The following is a 16423-nucleotide window of genomic DNA, read 5'->3' as shown; positions in this document are numbered from 1 at the left end:
TACTAGGCTGCACTCGATCAATTAAATCAGAATCTCTGGGACTACAACCCTGACATCAGTAGCTAGTTGAAGCTCTCCAGGTAGTTTCAATTGTAATCAAAGATGCAAATCCCGGTTTTAGCTGCTAAGCGGAGTTCTTGGGACCTTCTCAAGATGGCGACCGATCCAGCCACTTCCGTCTTTACGTGCGCCGGCAGGGGGCAGGTTTTCCAGAGGCGCATGCGTTTAGCGTCTCTTTGCTCCCCGCTCCCTCCTCCTTTTTCCCCCGCCTCCATTTTGTTCGCGGACGCTGGGGACGGTGGGAGCACATCCATTTCCGGGTTGGCAAAAGGGGCGGCGGCGGCGAGAAAGAGAGCTTGCTGGGGGGGCGAGTGAGATAAGACGAAACCAGAGCAGAGGTGGCGGAGGATTCTCTCCCGGAGCAGCTGCAACCAGGTCGGAAAGAGGCTGAGAGGGCTGGGTCCGTCGCTGAGGTGACCTGCGGACCTGAGTTGGGAGGGAGACCGGGAGAGGGGGGCTTTGGGCGGGGCTTGAGGAGAGTGGGGGCACCGGAGGAGGGGCCTGAGGGGGAGAGAGGGGCTCTGGGGGCGGGATTTGGGGAAATGGGGGTTGGGTCTGGAGAAGCTAGAGTGGGGGCGTGGGTCATCTAAGGAGGAGTGGTCAGGAATTGGTACTGGGCGGGCGCGGACTGCGAAGATGGGCGAAGTGCTTTTTGAGAGACAGGAAATAAAACATCTTGAAGGGTTGGTTGAGGTAAGACGGAAACTCGCGGTGAAGAACGAGGTAACCGTGCGCAGAAGGGGAGATGGGAAGGGAATACCTGTTGGGAACAGGTAATTAGTAGGATGCTCTGGGTGAGGAGGCCCGTGTGACATTTTGAGAATTGATTTAGATAAAAAGTCATGGTTGGGAGGATGGCTCAGGAAACTGCTTACATTAGATAGAATCTTACAAGCGTTAGTTGAGAGGCAGTCAGAATGCAGTTAAAGGTTGGACTGAGAAATGTTGAGATACGCTTTGGTGCACCTGGAGTTGAGGGGTTCGTGTTGGAGTGCTAGATGTGGGCGTTGTGTGTGATTGAGTTGCTGATCAGGAAGGAAAATTCTGAAAAGATGACATTGTAGTGAGGAGTTGGAAGAAGCTGGGAATTCATATTTTTAAAGGGACTTGAAAAATACTGTTTTGGGCTCTTCCAGGGCCCATCTCCTTTTCTTTCTTTCTTTTTTTTTTTTTCGTGCTGTTATTTTTGACTTTTTGGTTTCCGAATGACTTATTGAATGTTTCCGGCTACTCTTCTCCTTTTATGAACCAGAATAGAGCTTAGAGAGTAAAAACTGTTCTAGCACACCTCTGGCTTTACTCATTAACTTTGAGGCAAATCATTAAACTCTTCATTTTTTTCCCCCTTTGTAGTATAGGAGGAATTTACTTTTGCATCCACTGATAAAATTCTACTCATTCTTCAAGGCCAGTTAGAAACCATTTATGAAATCTTCTCTCATTCTTTATCAGGAATTAAATCCTCATCCTGTTCCCTAAAAGACTGTGTTAAACAAGTGAGATGTTGAAGTGGTTGCAAACAAGTGCTCTGGAAACAAGATTGAGATATTGCTATTTGAAAGACATTTTTCTTTCTCTTGGTCGTGTGTGTATAATAATGTATATATATGCACACACACATATATATATACATTATTACATAAAATGTATATCTGTGTGTAAATATATATGTTTCTGTGTGTGTGTGTGTGTATTGCCAGGAAAGAGTTGGTTTAGATTTGATGCATATTCAGTTTTTAAATTATATCCCATATCCCCCCGCCCCCGCCAGTAGTGGGGATTGATTTCAGGGCCTTGGGTGTATAAGATGAGCTACATCCCCAGTCCTTTTATGTGCATGGTACTGGAGATTTTTTTTGTAAATATTTTTTTAGTCATAGTTGGATGCAATACCTTGATTATTTATTTATTTACTTATTTGTTTTATGTGGTGCTGAGGATCCAACCCAGGGCCTTGCACATGCTAGACGAGCGCTGTACTGCTGGGCCACAACCCCAGCCCTGTACTGGAGATTTGAACCCAGGAGTGCCCTACTAGTGAGCTACATCTCAGCCCTTTTTATTTATTTATTTAATTTTTTTTTTTTTTTGTCGTTGTAGATTGACGGAATACCTTTATTTGTTTATTTTTATGTGGTGCTGAGGATTGAACCTAGTGCCTCACAGATGCTAGGCAAGTGCTCTGCCACTGAGCTATAGTCTCAGCCCTTTTTATTTTTATTTTTTAATTCTGAGACAGGGTTTTGCTAATATGCCCAGGCTGGCCTTGAACTTGCCATTCTCCTGCCTCAGCCTCCTGTGTTGCTAGGATTACAGGTGTGCACTACTGCATCTAGCTTTTAACTATTCTTTTAAAAAATTTAAATATATGTATGTTTTTTAGTTGTAGATAGACATAATACCTTTCTTTTTATTTATTTATTTTTATGTGGCGCTGAGGATTGAACCCAGGGCTTCACACATGCTAGGCAAATGCTGTGCCACAACCGCAGCCCCAGTGTGAAACTTTTATAGTTGAAAATTTCTTATTATTGTGTTACATTTTATTGGCTACCATCAAAATGAAGATAATTAGAGTTGGGAATGAATGAGGTCAGTTGATGGAGACTAGGAGAAGGTAGTATTTTATTCTTGACAGAAACTGGGTTTTTTCATGAGCTCTTTTTTTCTTTATTTTTTTAGTATTAGATGAACATAATACATTTATTTATTTATTTTATGTGGTGCTGAGGATCGAACCCAGTGCCTCACACGTGTGAGTCAAGCGCTCTGCCACTGAGCCACAGCCTTAGACCCTCCATGAGCTCTTTGAGAATTCACTGAAAAATAATATTTTGTATAATTGAGCCTTATGCTTTAATCCAGTCACTATCTATGGCCTTGTTGTCAGTTGGTAGGGATGAGTGTGCTGTGGACAGTTTTAGCTGCTTTACTGTTTTTTTTTTTTGTTTGTTTTTGCTAATTTTTTTTTTTTTTTTGGTAGTGCTAGGTATTGAATCCAGGGCCTCTTTCCAACTAGACCACTCTACCACTGAGCTATATTCCTGCTTCATTGTTAATTCTTCAAAATCCTGTTTCAACATTTTTTTTTTTTTTGGCTGGGGGGGGGCGGGGGGGAGGGGTGGGTACTGGAGATTGAACTCAGAGGCACTCAACCACTGAGCCACATTCCCAGGCCGATTTTGTATTTTATTTAGAGACAGGGTCTCACCGAGTTGCTTAGCACCTCAGGCTGGCTTTGAACTTGCAATCCTCCTGAGTCGCTGGGATTATAGGCATGTGCCACTGCACCTGGCTTTTTTAACTTCTGTAGGCGTGATTCTCTCTACACTTTGCACATAGGTAAACTTATTTAATCTAGAAGTGTTCCTGAAAGTCTTGGCATTTCTGAGGTTCGAGGTGGATTTGCTAAAGAGAGGGCAGTTTTTAATTCTATCTCCCACTTAATATCAGAATGGTGTTTACCCTAGTTAGTACTGATTAGCTGTGTGATGTCAGCACAAAGGTGAAATGCAGGAGAGACTGGAAGATATTGAGAACACTGGGGTTTTCAGGTTTTACTGATGGCTTTCAAGAAGGGAAGAGAGGAGTCTTGTGTTGAAGAGAAAATTATAGAATGTTTTTCTTGATTTCTTCTGCTTTCTGGTTGGCTCTGGTGCACTTGGTTCTATTTTCCTACTGCTGAAGTAGTTCTGAAATTCAACAGGCTGTTGGTTCAGGCTGGTTGAGTAAACTATAGCCTTCACACCCACTCCAGGAAGAGCTGCAGGCTGTGGTATATATGTACTTATAGGGGGTAAAAACCTGTGTAATATTCAGATTTTTCAACCTACAGTGTGACTTTTTTTTTTAAACGATCCTGGGGACTGAACTCAGTGTCGTGCATACTAGACAAGCGTGCTGCCTCTGAGCCCTTCAAGTTTTTTTTTTTTTTTTGCAGTACTGGAGATTGAGCCCAGGGACACTCTACCACCAAGCTGCATCCCCAGCCCTTTTTATTTTTCTTTTGAGACAGGACCTCACTAAGTTGCTGAGGCCTTGAATTTCCTGCCTTAGCCTCTGGAGTTGCTGGGATTAAGGTGTGTGCTGCATCTTGGTTCATTTGTTGTTGTTGTTGTTGCTTTGGTATTGGGGATTAAACCCAAGGGCACTGTACCACTGAGCCACATCCCCAGCCCCCCCCCCCTTTTTTTTTTTTTAAGATTTTTTAAAAGATGGACACAATATCTTTATTTATTTTTATGTGGTGCTGAGATTCGAATTCAGTGCCTCACATGTGCGAGGCAAACACTCTACTGCTGAGCTATAACCCCAGCGTGCCCCCCAATCCTATTTTGTATTTTATTTACAGACAGAATCTCACTGAATTGCTTAGTGCCTCGCTAAAAAGTCTTGCTGAAGCTGGCTTTGTCTCATGATCCTCCTGCCTCAGCCTCTTGAGCTGCTGGGATTACAGGTGTTAGCCACCATGCCTGGCTATCTTGGTTCTTTTTTTTTTTTTAATAGTTTTCAGTTGTAGGTGGATGCAATACCTTTATTTTATTTGTTTATTTTTATGTGGTGCCTCACACATGCTAGGCAAGCACTCTACCACTGAGCCATAACTCTAGCCCTCTTGGTTCATTTTTTTTTTCCTCTTTAATATTTATTTTTTAGTTGTAGTCGGACACAATACCTTTCTTTTTACTTATTTATTTATGTGTGGTGCTAGGATTGAATCCAGGGCCTCGCACTTGCCAGGCCAGCACTCTACCGCTGAGCCACAACCCCAGCGCCCCCCCTTGGTTAATTTTTAAGAGGTTTCTGAGATAACTTACAGAGGCTCAGAGCTCCTGGGGAGGCTTTTGGTATAGCTTGCTTCCTTAATATAATGTTTTTCAATTTTTCCTGTTCTACATTTTCCCATTGCTCTGCTTGAGCTATTACTAAATGGAAAAGGGCAGATTTCACATTTTTCCCCCCTCCTTTTTAGTTTCTGGTGGATATCTTGTCTGTGTCACAGTTTGATATCACCAGATTGAAAAGATTCTTGACTGCTTCAAATGGGGAGGGTGACAGAAGCTGAGTTGGGTTTCCTGCACCAGAGAATGGACTCTGTCAAAGCAAAAAATAGTTGCAGATACACAAACCAGGACTTTGAAGCTGTGACTAACATTTTGGCAACATGCATCCCTTTGCCAAATAACTTCTTTTCTTCTTGAGTGTGATTGTTGATCTCCTTCTCAAAGTAGGCTCTTGTTGCTACTGTTCTTCACACAGCTCCCAAGCAGAAGTTGGCAGAGTTCCGGTTGACTGACTGTCTCTTGAGCCTGTATTAGAGTGGATGGGGCGTTCTATGGCAAAATGAGGTTCATTGGCAGATCCTGAGAGCTGTTCTGCAAGGAAAGAGAGGCAGCAGTCTTTACTGAATGTTCTTGCAATCATTTTTTTTTTTTTCTAAATTCAAATCTGGTTCTTATTCATCTAGTGATTAAATGCAGAATCATTGCCTTTGCCTAGCTTTGCAAGTCTAGGGCATTGAGGAAGAAAGGTAGTATTTTCCAATCTCTGCCCCAAATCCCAAGCCTTTGAGCCAAAGGAACCTTATAAGCTAAGTTTACGAACATTTCTTTCTTTCTTTTTTTTTTTTTTTTTTGCAGTTCTGAGGAATGAACCCAAGACTTTGTGAATGTGAGGCAAGTGCTCTACCATTGAGCTACAACTCCAGCCACCAATGAGCCTTTCTTTATATAATTTAAGAAGGTATATTAAATTGCTGGGCATGGAAGTGCATGCCTGAAATTCCAGCTAATCTGGAGGCTGAGGCAGGAGGATTGCAAGTTTGAGGCCAGCCTGGGCAATTTAGTAAGATCCTGTCTTAAAATAAAAAGGACTAGGGATATAACTCAGTGATAGAGTGCTTTCTTAGCATGTAAAAGGCCCTGAGTATGAACCCCAGTATGGCAAAGAAAGAAGGGAGGGAAAAAATGCTAAACACAACATTATGATGTTAATAGAGGAAAAAACTGTGGTAGGTTCTTTAATGTCTGTGTCACTTTTAAACCTCTCAAGATTTTTGACTTAGAATACAGAAAGAATCCATGGAGGCATATAAGTTATCAAATGGAAGAACCAGGAATTGGCTCCTACACTTAATATAATTTAGAATGACTGTCTCTACTTTGTAAATACCCCTTTGTTTTTCAGGGAATAATTAGCTGAAGACTACTTTGTTTCTGCTAAATCTTGGGATAGATTTTTTTTGGTACTGGGAATTGAACTCAGGCACTTGACCACTGAACTACATCCTTAGCCCTGTTTTGTATTTTATTTAGAGATAGGGTCTCATTGAGTTGCTTAGTGCCTTGCCATTGCTGAAGCTGGCTTTGAACTCACAATTCTCTTGCCTCAGCCTTCTAAGCCACTGGGATTACAGGCGTGCATCACCATGCCTGGTTTAGGATAGACTTTGAAGATCTTTTCTTGTAATGTATGAGTGGCCCTATGTTGCAGATAACCCCCAAATGAATCTTCTTATTAACTTTGGAATCAGTTTTTTTCCTGCCATCATTAGTTCATAGTATTCTGTTTCTAATATGCAGGTTCAAATTCAGAGATTTTGATATGGTTCAGGGCTTTGCTTGTGGTAGCAAATATTGGAGTTATGTTTAATGTCTCAAATCTTTCTTTCCTGAAAAAGATCTGTATATGTAAGTAATATAGTATACTTACATGTACAAATTCTTACAAGTTTTAGAACTATTTTAGTTTCTTAAACTTGGTGGATTCAAATAAACTTCATTTGGATTTTGAAGCCCCTCAGTGCAAATAATTTGTTTTTAGTCAATATTTATATTTCTTCAGTATTAATTTACTGACCTACTTTCTATGCTTATGAAAATGCTGAATCCAATAATCTTTTGTTTTAAAAAAATATTTATTTTTTAGTTGTAGTTGGACACAATACCTTTATTTTATTTATTTATTAAGATGTTGACAGACTTTTATTTTATTCATTTATTTAAATGCAGTGCTGAGAATCAAACCCAGTGCCTCACATACATGCTAAGCAAGTGTTCTACCACTGAGCCACAACTCCAGCTACTTATTTATTTATTTACTTATTTATTAAAATACTCTTTTTAAAAAAAATTTTTTTTAGATGTTGATGGACCTTTATTTTATTCATTTATTTATTTGTGGTGCTGAGAATCGAACCCATGGCCTCACACATACTAGGCAAGTGCTCTACTACCGAGCCACAACTCCAGCCCTACTTATTTATTTTTTATGTGGTGCTGAGGATTGAACCTAGGGCCTCACACATGCTAGGCGAGCGCTCTACTGCTAAGCCATAATTCCAACCTTCCTTTTTTTAAAAAAAAAAAAAAACCTGCTAATAATCTCTTCTGACTGGGAAAACATTCCCCATATGTATTCAGAATTGGGACACTTGGTTGTTGAAAAATGGAATTTAAAGTGGTACAATCTAGTATGAGGTAGTATGTCTGAGATTTGTGGATAAGTGAGTTTTTTCAGTTTCCATTTCTGCCCTCCCAGTGCTCATTAGGCACGTAAGGTGTTTTGTCATCTAAGATTCAGGTATGGGGTATTTAAACTGTTTCTGTCTCTCAGAAATAAGGACATGACTATTTTTAGAAATTATTTATTTAATTTTATTGATTGATTAATTGATGGGTACTTGGAATGGAACCGAGGGGAGCTTTATCACTGAACCACATTCCCAGCCCCCCCCCTTTTTTTTTTTGGTACCGGGGATTGAACTCGGGGGACTCAACCTGAGCCATATGAGTTAAGCGCCTTGCTGTTGCTGAGGCTGGCTTTGAACTTGGGATCCTCCTGTCTCAGCCTCCTGTCGCTGGAATTACAGGCATGTGCCACCGTGCCTAGCCTTTTTTTTAAAAAAAACTTTACTTATTTATTTCGGTGGTGCTGAGGATTGAACCCAGTGCCTCACACGTGCTGAGCTACAACTGCAGCTCAAATTTTATTTTTCAAATAGCATAGAATTCAAAAGGTAAAAGATATACCCTCAGATATACATTCTACCCTTCTCATCAGTCCAATTCATTGTCCTGGATGCAACTGATACTGTGTTCTTAAAATCCTTTCTAGAGATACCATCCATGTATAAAGCAAATGTATATATTTCTTGCTTGAAAAAAAAAAAGACCAAGTGTAGCACACTGTTGATACTATCTGCATCTTTTTTGTTGTTGTTCTGGTACCAGGGAACCCAGGAGCGCTTAAACACTGAGCCACATCTCTTACTTCTTTTATTTATTTTGAGATAGAGTATTGTTAGTTGCTTAGGGCCTCATTAAGTTGCTGAGACTGGCCTCAAACTTGCAGTCCTCCTACTCTCAGACTCCTGAGTTGCTGGGATTATCCTCATAAGCCACCATGTCAGGCTCTTTTGTTTTTTAATTTACTTTGGCCATTATCCTTATCAACAATAATGAGTTTGATACCTTCCCTGAACTGATAATCTTCTAATTGTTTCCAGTCTTTTGCTATTACAAACTATACTGATAGATCTTCTAATTGTTTCCAGTCTTTTGCTATTATAAACTATGCTCCAGTGAATAACCTTGTGTATGTGAGTATATCTCTAAGGGTAAAGTCTTAGAAGTAGAATTTCTCAGTCAAATGTGGTGGCTCATGCATAATCCCAGTGACTTGAGAGACTGAGGCAGGAAGATAAAAAATTTGAGGCCAGTCTCAGCAACATAGTGTTGACCTGTCTCAAAATAAATTAAAAAGGGCTGGAGATGTAACTCAGTGGTAAAGCACCCTGGTTTTCAATTCCTAGTATGGGAGTGGTGGAGGAATAGAATTGTTCAAGCTGATTTTTTTAATGTTTCTTTCTTCCTGTTTTGGAACTAGGGATTGAACTCAGGGATGCTCTACTGCTGAGCATCCAGCCCTTTTTTTTAATCTTTATTTTTTTAAAGATAATTTTTTTTCTTTTAGTTGTCAGTGGACCTTTATTTATTTATATGCAGTGCTGAGAATCAAACCCAGTGCCTCATACATGCTAGGCAAGCACTCTACCACTGAGCCACAATCCCAGCCCCTTCCCAGCCTTTTAATTTTTTTAAAAAATTTGGGATAGAGTTTAGCTGAGTTACTGAGGCTGACCTCAAACTTGCTGTCTTCCTGCCTTAGCCTCCTGAGTAACTGGGATTATAGGCATTTACCTTTTTTTTCTTTTTTTGATATTTCTTATTCATTTGTTTAACAGGAATTGTTGAGCTCCTATGTGCCAAGGACTGTGCTAGGTGCTGAAGATATAGCAGGGAGCAAACTGCAGATAGTTAACAGGAATCCCAGCCCAGGTTGACTAGATGGAAGGGCTGTCAGGGAAGATCTTTGAGCAATTGACTGTTTTTTGTTTGTTTTTTAAATATTTTTTAGTTGTCAGTGTACATCTATTTAATCTAACCCAATGCTTCACACATGCTAAATAAGCGCTCTACCATTGAGCTACAACCTCAGCCCAGCAGTTGACTTTTGAGCTGAAAACCGAAGGATAAGTGTAGTTCAAAAGACAATTCTAGATGGAGGGAATGGTTTATGTGAAGGTCCTGAGTGGGGAAGGAATGTGGATATTTTGAGAAATTGAAAGAAGTTTGAGCATGGCTAGTGCTTAAGGAATGAGAAGCAGAGAGGAGGCAAGGTTAGGAAATATGGGCTCTCCTAAAAAAAAAAAAAAAAAAAAAAAGGATAAATAGTATAGTGAATTTTGAGCACAATTTCTAGAGATTTTTTTTCTGTTGATTCTTTCTACAAAAGAATTCTTTATTAATTCTTTATTAGTGTTAATAGTGAAACCATTAGTATAATAAAGAAATTAAAATCTGATGCTTCTGCAGTAGAGCATGCTTTGTATGAGAACATTTCAGGATAAAGCCTATTCTTTTAATCTTGATTTCTCTCAGGTCCTGCAAATTCAACTTAGTTGTCTGGATTGGGTCTTACAACTTTAGGATCTTAGAAACTGGTTTGGAGATAGAATTATTGAGTAACAGTTCTTAGACTATGGGGCATGATTGGATTGCCGGTTTGTTAGATTATGCTGTTTTTAGGAAACAGAAAACTTATTTATTTCTAGGGAATATTGACCTGTTTAAAATCCTCATGGGACTAGGAAAAGAGCACAGATGTTCTTATTATGAACTGGTGAATATAGTATTCTGTTATACCTGTCGTCTAGGCCATATGTTTTAACATGATGCGTATGTCCAGCATCTATTATAACTCTGAATATATGAAAGCTTTTAAAATCTGGGACCATTATAACTCTGGATATAGGAAAGCATTTTATCTGCAAGTATATTGACTTTTGTTTGGAAATCACAGCATTCAAAGCCCAGATGGTCCTGTTTGATTTAGTACCTTTCTTATGTAACTGGATTAGCTTGTCCTGTTTTCATAACTTAAAAGTAGACTCTTGATTTAGTAGTCTGTCACTGGTGATCAAGGAATGAAAATGTGCATATTTCTAGCTTTTCAGGATGATAGAGAAGAGACTCTTCAATAGTGAAAGTCATAGCTTTGTTATTAGATTATCTGTGGGGCGTTGGGACTTTAATATATTATCTTTGCAATGAGGCATGACACTTCTCTCCATGTGAAGTCTGGATCAACATTTTATGAAGCATCTGCTTACATTTTATTTCAGTCCTTTTTTTTCCTTCTGTATTTTTTAGTTGTCAATATTTACATGCGCTGCTGAGAATCAAACCCCGTGTCTCACACATGCTAGGTGAGCCCTCTACTGCTGGGCCACAACCCCAGGCCACCATTAATAATCTTAGCTACCTTAAGCACCAAAGCAGGCAGTTTGTAGAACATCTGGGGCCATTCATTGCTATTGGAGGGTAATAATGGCATCTATCTGCCTTTCTTCTATCATTCAGATCTTAAACCACAGCCCACTGACAGAATTCTGGGAAATGTAGTTTCTGGGTCTCTAGCCTCTTATCTCCAGGTGAATCTAGAAGGAAGTAGAGGAAAATGTTATCAAAAGAAGGGGGGAAGAAAACAAAGAAAATTTGCAGTCAATCTAATGATGATGTGTACCAAGATTACATTTAATTTCTTGCACGGTTTTCCCCTAGATGTAACATTAGTCATTCCTTCCTTCCTTCCTTTCTTTTCTTTTTTTGCTTGATTTACTGAATATCAAACATTGATTCATCCCCAAATTTTTTTTAAATAATTTTTTTAGTTGTAGTTGAACACAATAACTTCATTTTATTTATTTATTTTTATGTGGTACTGAGGATCGAACCCAGCGCCTCGCCACGTGCTAGACAAGTGCTCTACTGCTGAGCCACAACCCCAGCCCCCAGCCCTAAATTTGACAGAAGGATAAATCTCTTCTTTTAAAAAAAAAAAAAATTATTTATTTTTATGTGGTGCTGGGGATCTAACCCAGTGCCTCCCACATGTTAGGCAAGTGCTCTACCACTGAGCCACAACCTCAGCCCTAAGTCTCTTCTTTTTTTTTTTTAGGAGAGAGAGAATTTTTTGATATTTATTTTTTAGTTTTCGGTGGACACAATATCTTTGTTTGTATGTGGTGCTGAGGATCGAACCTGGGCCGAAAATATAAAATATTATTTTGGATGTTATAGTTCTTCAAAAATTATAAGCCCTTGCTTTGTGGTATTATGAAATTTGATGGTATTCTAATTCTGGATTTTTTTGTTTGTTTGTTTTATTTAGTTGTAGGTAGACACAATAACTTTATCTTATTTATTTATTTTTACATGGTGCTAAGGATTGAAGCTAGTACCTCACCCGTGCTAGGCAAGTACTCTATCACTGAGCCACTACCCCAGCCCTGGATTTTTTTTTTTTAAAGAGGGAGGGAGGGAGAGAGAGAGAGAGAATTTTTTAATATTTATTTTTTAGTTTTCCGCGGACACAACATCTTTGTTTGTGGTGCTGAGGATCGAACCTGGCCACATGCATGCCAGGCGAGCAAGCTACCGCTTGAGCCACATCCCCAGTCCTGATTGATTTTTTTTTTTTATAACCTTTTTTTTTCCCCCCCCTCTGGACATTTTAGGATCTTTTTTTTTGTCCCTAGAATTGAAATACAATGATATTGTAGCTTAGTGTGGCTATTTTAAAACTCATCATGCTCAGTATTCAATGGGCCTTTTTAATTTTTTATTTTTTTGTACTTGTAGTTGGGTAGCATGCTTTTATTTCATTTGCTTATTTTTGTATGTGGTGCTAAGGATTGAACCTAGTGCCTCACCCATGCTAGGCAAGCGCTCTGCCACTCAGCTGCAGCCCCAGCCCCAGCCCGGACCTTTTCAATCTAAAAGTTTATTTTTACCTATTCTGGGAAATTTTCTTGTATTGATAGTTTATTCCCTCTTTGATAATAATTTCTGTTCTCTATCTGGGAACCCTTATCCAGATGGTGAAACCCCTAGGCTGGTCCTCTTATTTTTTTCCTCACCAATTTTTAATTTTTCATTTTTTTCTTTCATTGGATTTTTAGGAGGTTTCTTTAGATTTTTCTTTCAAATTTCTATTTCCTTTCTTTTTTAAAAAAAATTTATATTTTAGTTTTCGGTGGACACAACGTCTTTATTTTATTTGTATGTGGTGCTGAGGATCGAACCCAGCATCCCGCGCATACCAGGGGAGCGCACTACCGCTTGAGCCACATCTCCAGCCCTCTATTTCCTTTCTTTCTTTTTCTCTTTCTTTCTTCCTTCCTTCCTTTCTTTTTTTTTTTTTTTTTTTTTTTTGGTACTGGGGATTGAACCCAGGGGTGCTCTACCTCTAAGCTACAGCCCTAACCCTTTTTTATTTTTATTCTGAGACACAATCTCTCTAAGTTGCTTAGTACATCACTAAGTTGTTGAGGCTAGCCTTGCATTTGTGATCTTCCTGCTTCAACCTCCCGTGCCCAGCTTTGTAGGGTGGCTTTTTAAAAAAAATTTTTTTTTAGTTGTAGATTGGACATAATAACTTTGTTTAGTTATTTATGTGGTGCTGAGGATGGAACCCAAGCCTCTGCCACTGAGTGGCAAACACTGTGCCACTGAGCCACAACTCCAACACGGCTCCCAGCCCCCTTTTATTTTTTGAGATAGGATCTCAAAACTCACCTGAGTTGCCGAGGCTGGTCTTGAACTTTCCTTCCTCCTTTCTCAGCCTCCTGTGTTGCTGGGATTACAGATGTGGACCACTACACTGGGCTTATTCTCTGAATTTTATGTATCAGTATTTTTGCACGTCATCATAAGTTGTTTGTTTATTTTGATTCTGCCCTTCCTATCAGAGATTTTCCTCAAATATCTGATAATTTTTGGCTCTCTGTTTATTTTTTCAAAATATTTATGTTTTAGTTATAGGTGGATACAATATATTTTCTTTATTTAATTTTTTTTGTAGTTGTAGATAACAGAATACCTTTACTTTATTTATTTGTATGTGGTGCTGAGGATTGAACCCAGTGCCTCATGAATGCTAGGTAAGTGCTCTGCTACTCAGCTATAGCCCCAGCCCACACAATATATTTTACATTTATGTGGTGCTGAGGATCAAACCCAGTGCCTCACGCATGCTAGGCGAGTGCTCCCCTCTGAGTCACAACTCCTGCCCTTCTCTGTTTATTTTTAAGAATGAGACACTAAAAAGCTCAAACTAGGTGGCCCTGGGTTCGTCACTCCCGTAGGGTAAACTGGCAGGCTGGTCAGAATATTCTTGCCTATAGAGTATAGGCCCGTGGCTGGTGTTTGAGTGCTTCTGACAACTCCTGATTTGGAGCCACCTAAGAGAAGAGAGTTGGGGAGGGAGAAGAGGACTTGCTATTTGAGTAGTTAGATATTTTACTTGATCTCCCTATTTTCATTGTGGCATTCCTATCTTATCTGTGACTGGTCCCTTGGTTCAGAGGCCCTCTTGTTCAGTTTTCTCAATCTTCTAAGTGGTAGCATGGAAGAAGGTAGAGGAATATGTTGTTGTTGTTTTTAAGTAGACTTCCAGGCTACCACTAGGCCAAAAACCTCAGTCCTGTATTATACCCTCCTACATCCTCTTTTCCAGAAGTATCAGGCACCTCTAATTTCTGAGCCTTTTCTAAATGTTTTTTCTTCTTCCTTTTGGAACTGGGAATTGAACCCAGGACATTTTACTACTGAGCTACATCCCCAGTCATTTTAATTTTTTTGTTTTGAAATAGGGTCATGCTACATCGGCTAAGGCTGGTTTCGAACTTGTGACCTTCCTGCCTCAGCCTCTGAGTCTCTTGGATTCCATGCCTGGCTTCTGTGAAGTTATTTATTCCTAGTATATCTGCATTCCAGCTTTCAAAACGTTGTTGACATCTTTCTTCTTCTTCTTCTTCTTCTTTTTTTTTCCATTGTTCTTGTTTTGTTTTTAAATTTTTTTAGTTTTGGGATTGAACCCAAAGCCTCATGGTACATGATAAGTACTACACATTCTACCACTGTGCTATAGCTCTAACTTATTGTTTTTTCTTTTCTTTTTTTTTAGGTTTGTATCTTAAAAAAAAAAAAAAGAAAGAAAGAAAAGAAAAAGAAATCTCTAAATCTCTGTTCTGTTGCTGGCTTTTTTTTTTTTTTTTTTTTTTTTTTTTTGAGAGAGAGAGAGAGAGAGAATTTTAATATTTATTTTTTAGTTTTCGGCGGACACAACATTTTTGTTTGTATGTGGTGCTGCGGATCGAACCCAGGCTGCACGTATGCCAGGCGAGCGCGCTCCCGCTTGAGCCACATCCCTAACCCGTGTTGCTGGCTTTTCTTTTCTTTTTTTATTTCTGTATTGGGGATTGAACCCAGGGGCACTTTACCACTAAGCTACATCCCCAGCCCCCGACCTTCTTTTTTTGTTGTTGTTGTTGTTATAGATGGATAGCATGCCTTTTTTTATTGTTTATTTTATTATATGGTGTAAGAATCGAACCCAGTGCCTCACACATGCAGGGCAAGGGCTCTGCCACTGAGCTACAGCCCTAGCCCCTCCCCAGCCCTTTTTTAATTTTCTTTTTTTGAGAAAGGGTCTTGCTAAATTGCTTAAGGCCTTGCTGAATTGCTGAGACTGTTCTTGAATTTGAGATACTCCTGCCTTAGCCTCCCAAATTGCTTTGATTCCTGGTGTGCACAACCAGGCCTGGCTCTTTGCTGTCTTTTTCTTTTCTTTTTTTTTTTTTTTTTTTTTGGTAGTTGGACACAATACCTTTCTTTTTATTTATTTATTTTTATGGGGTGCTGAGAATCGAACCTAGGGCCTCTCACATACTATGCTAGTACTCTACCACTGAGCCACAACCCCAGCCCTTATTTTTTTTTTTTTAATTGTACAACCAATTAGAACATAGATTCTAATAGTTATCTCCAACACTTTTTTATAACTTTATTTTATTTATAATAAAGTAACTCACACATGCTAGGCAAGTACTCTACCACTGAGCCTCAACCCCAGCCCATCTTTGCTGTCATTTTAATGGTGTTTTTATGAGGGAACATTGATAAATGCATTTAGTCTATCATGTTTAACCTACACATTCATCAGCTTTTTCTTGCAGATGTCCATTCAAACACCATAGTATCTGTGCAGTGTAATACTGTGTCTGTAATTAGTAATACTCCTTAGATACAGTGTTTTCCAGATTTCCCTAACCCCAAGTATCACTTAAGGTGCTTCTTTAATATATAAAATATCAGGTCTTCTGGAAATTTTCTGATTTTAGTGGGTATGGATTTAGGGCCCACAGATTTATTTATTTATTTATTTATTTAGTTAGTTAGTTAGTTAGTTGTGGTTGGATACAATACCCTTATTCATTTATTTTTATGTGGTGCTAAGGATCAGACCCAGGGCCTTACATGTGCTAGGCAAGCACTCTACCACTGAGCCATAACCCCAGCCCCCACAGATATTTTTGTGTTTGTGTTTTAAACAGATCCTCTAAATGTATCTTATCTTAAGGCATATTTGAAAACCCTGATTTAGAAGAGTTCTTTCTCAACTATTAGTGACATCTCATGCTTCCATGACAAACTCCTTAGCTATCACCTAGCATTGCTTTTGTATTCAGATTCTGTTTTAGTCTGTCTAGCTTTGGTCTGCATTTCTAAATTAGGATGTGTTTTTCATCTGATTAACTCCCCTCTCTTCCCTAGTATTAAATATTGACTGATGATAATAACTTTGGCCTGTGTGACTCCATTTTTCTGGCTAAATCCCTAAGTCCCCTGGTTCTTATGATATGTGAGTGGGGAGGAAATATTAATTATGAGTATTTAGCTACTCTATATTTTGCTGCCTAAATCCAGGAATCTATTAATGCTTTTGGAAAAATGGAAAA

General features: G+C 39.2%; 1 protein-coding gene across 5 annotated transcripts in view; it reads left to right on the top strand.

Moving 5' to 3' along the window:
- The first annotated feature begins 278 nt into the window (after positions 1 to 278).
- Wipf2 (WAS/WASL interacting protein family member 2) overlaps positions 279 to 16423 on the top strand; it is a 50169-nt gene continuing 34024 nt past the window's right edge. For 3 of the 5 annotated variants that reach the window (XR_013092676.2, XM_076870260.2, XM_076870261.2), the window contains exon 1: positions 279 to 435. The gene's annotated coding sequence lies outside the window, so the exon portion shown is untranslated. Of the gene's footprint in view, positions 436 to 684; positions 754 to 5755; positions 5803 to 16423 lie in introns of those variants that run through there. The other 2 variants (XM_077110547.1, XM_076870262.2) reach the window with 2 other exon arrangements.

The sequence above is a fragment of the Callospermophilus lateralis genome, chromosome 11, assembly GCF_048772815.1.
Source record: "Callospermophilus lateralis isolate mCalLat2 chromosome 11, mCalLat2.hap1, whole genome shotgun sequence".
Classification (NCBI taxonomy): Eukaryota; Metazoa; Chordata; class Mammalia; order Rodentia; family Sciuridae; genus Callospermophilus; species Callospermophilus lateralis.
This window is presented reverse-complemented; position numbering and strand designations above follow the sequence as displayed.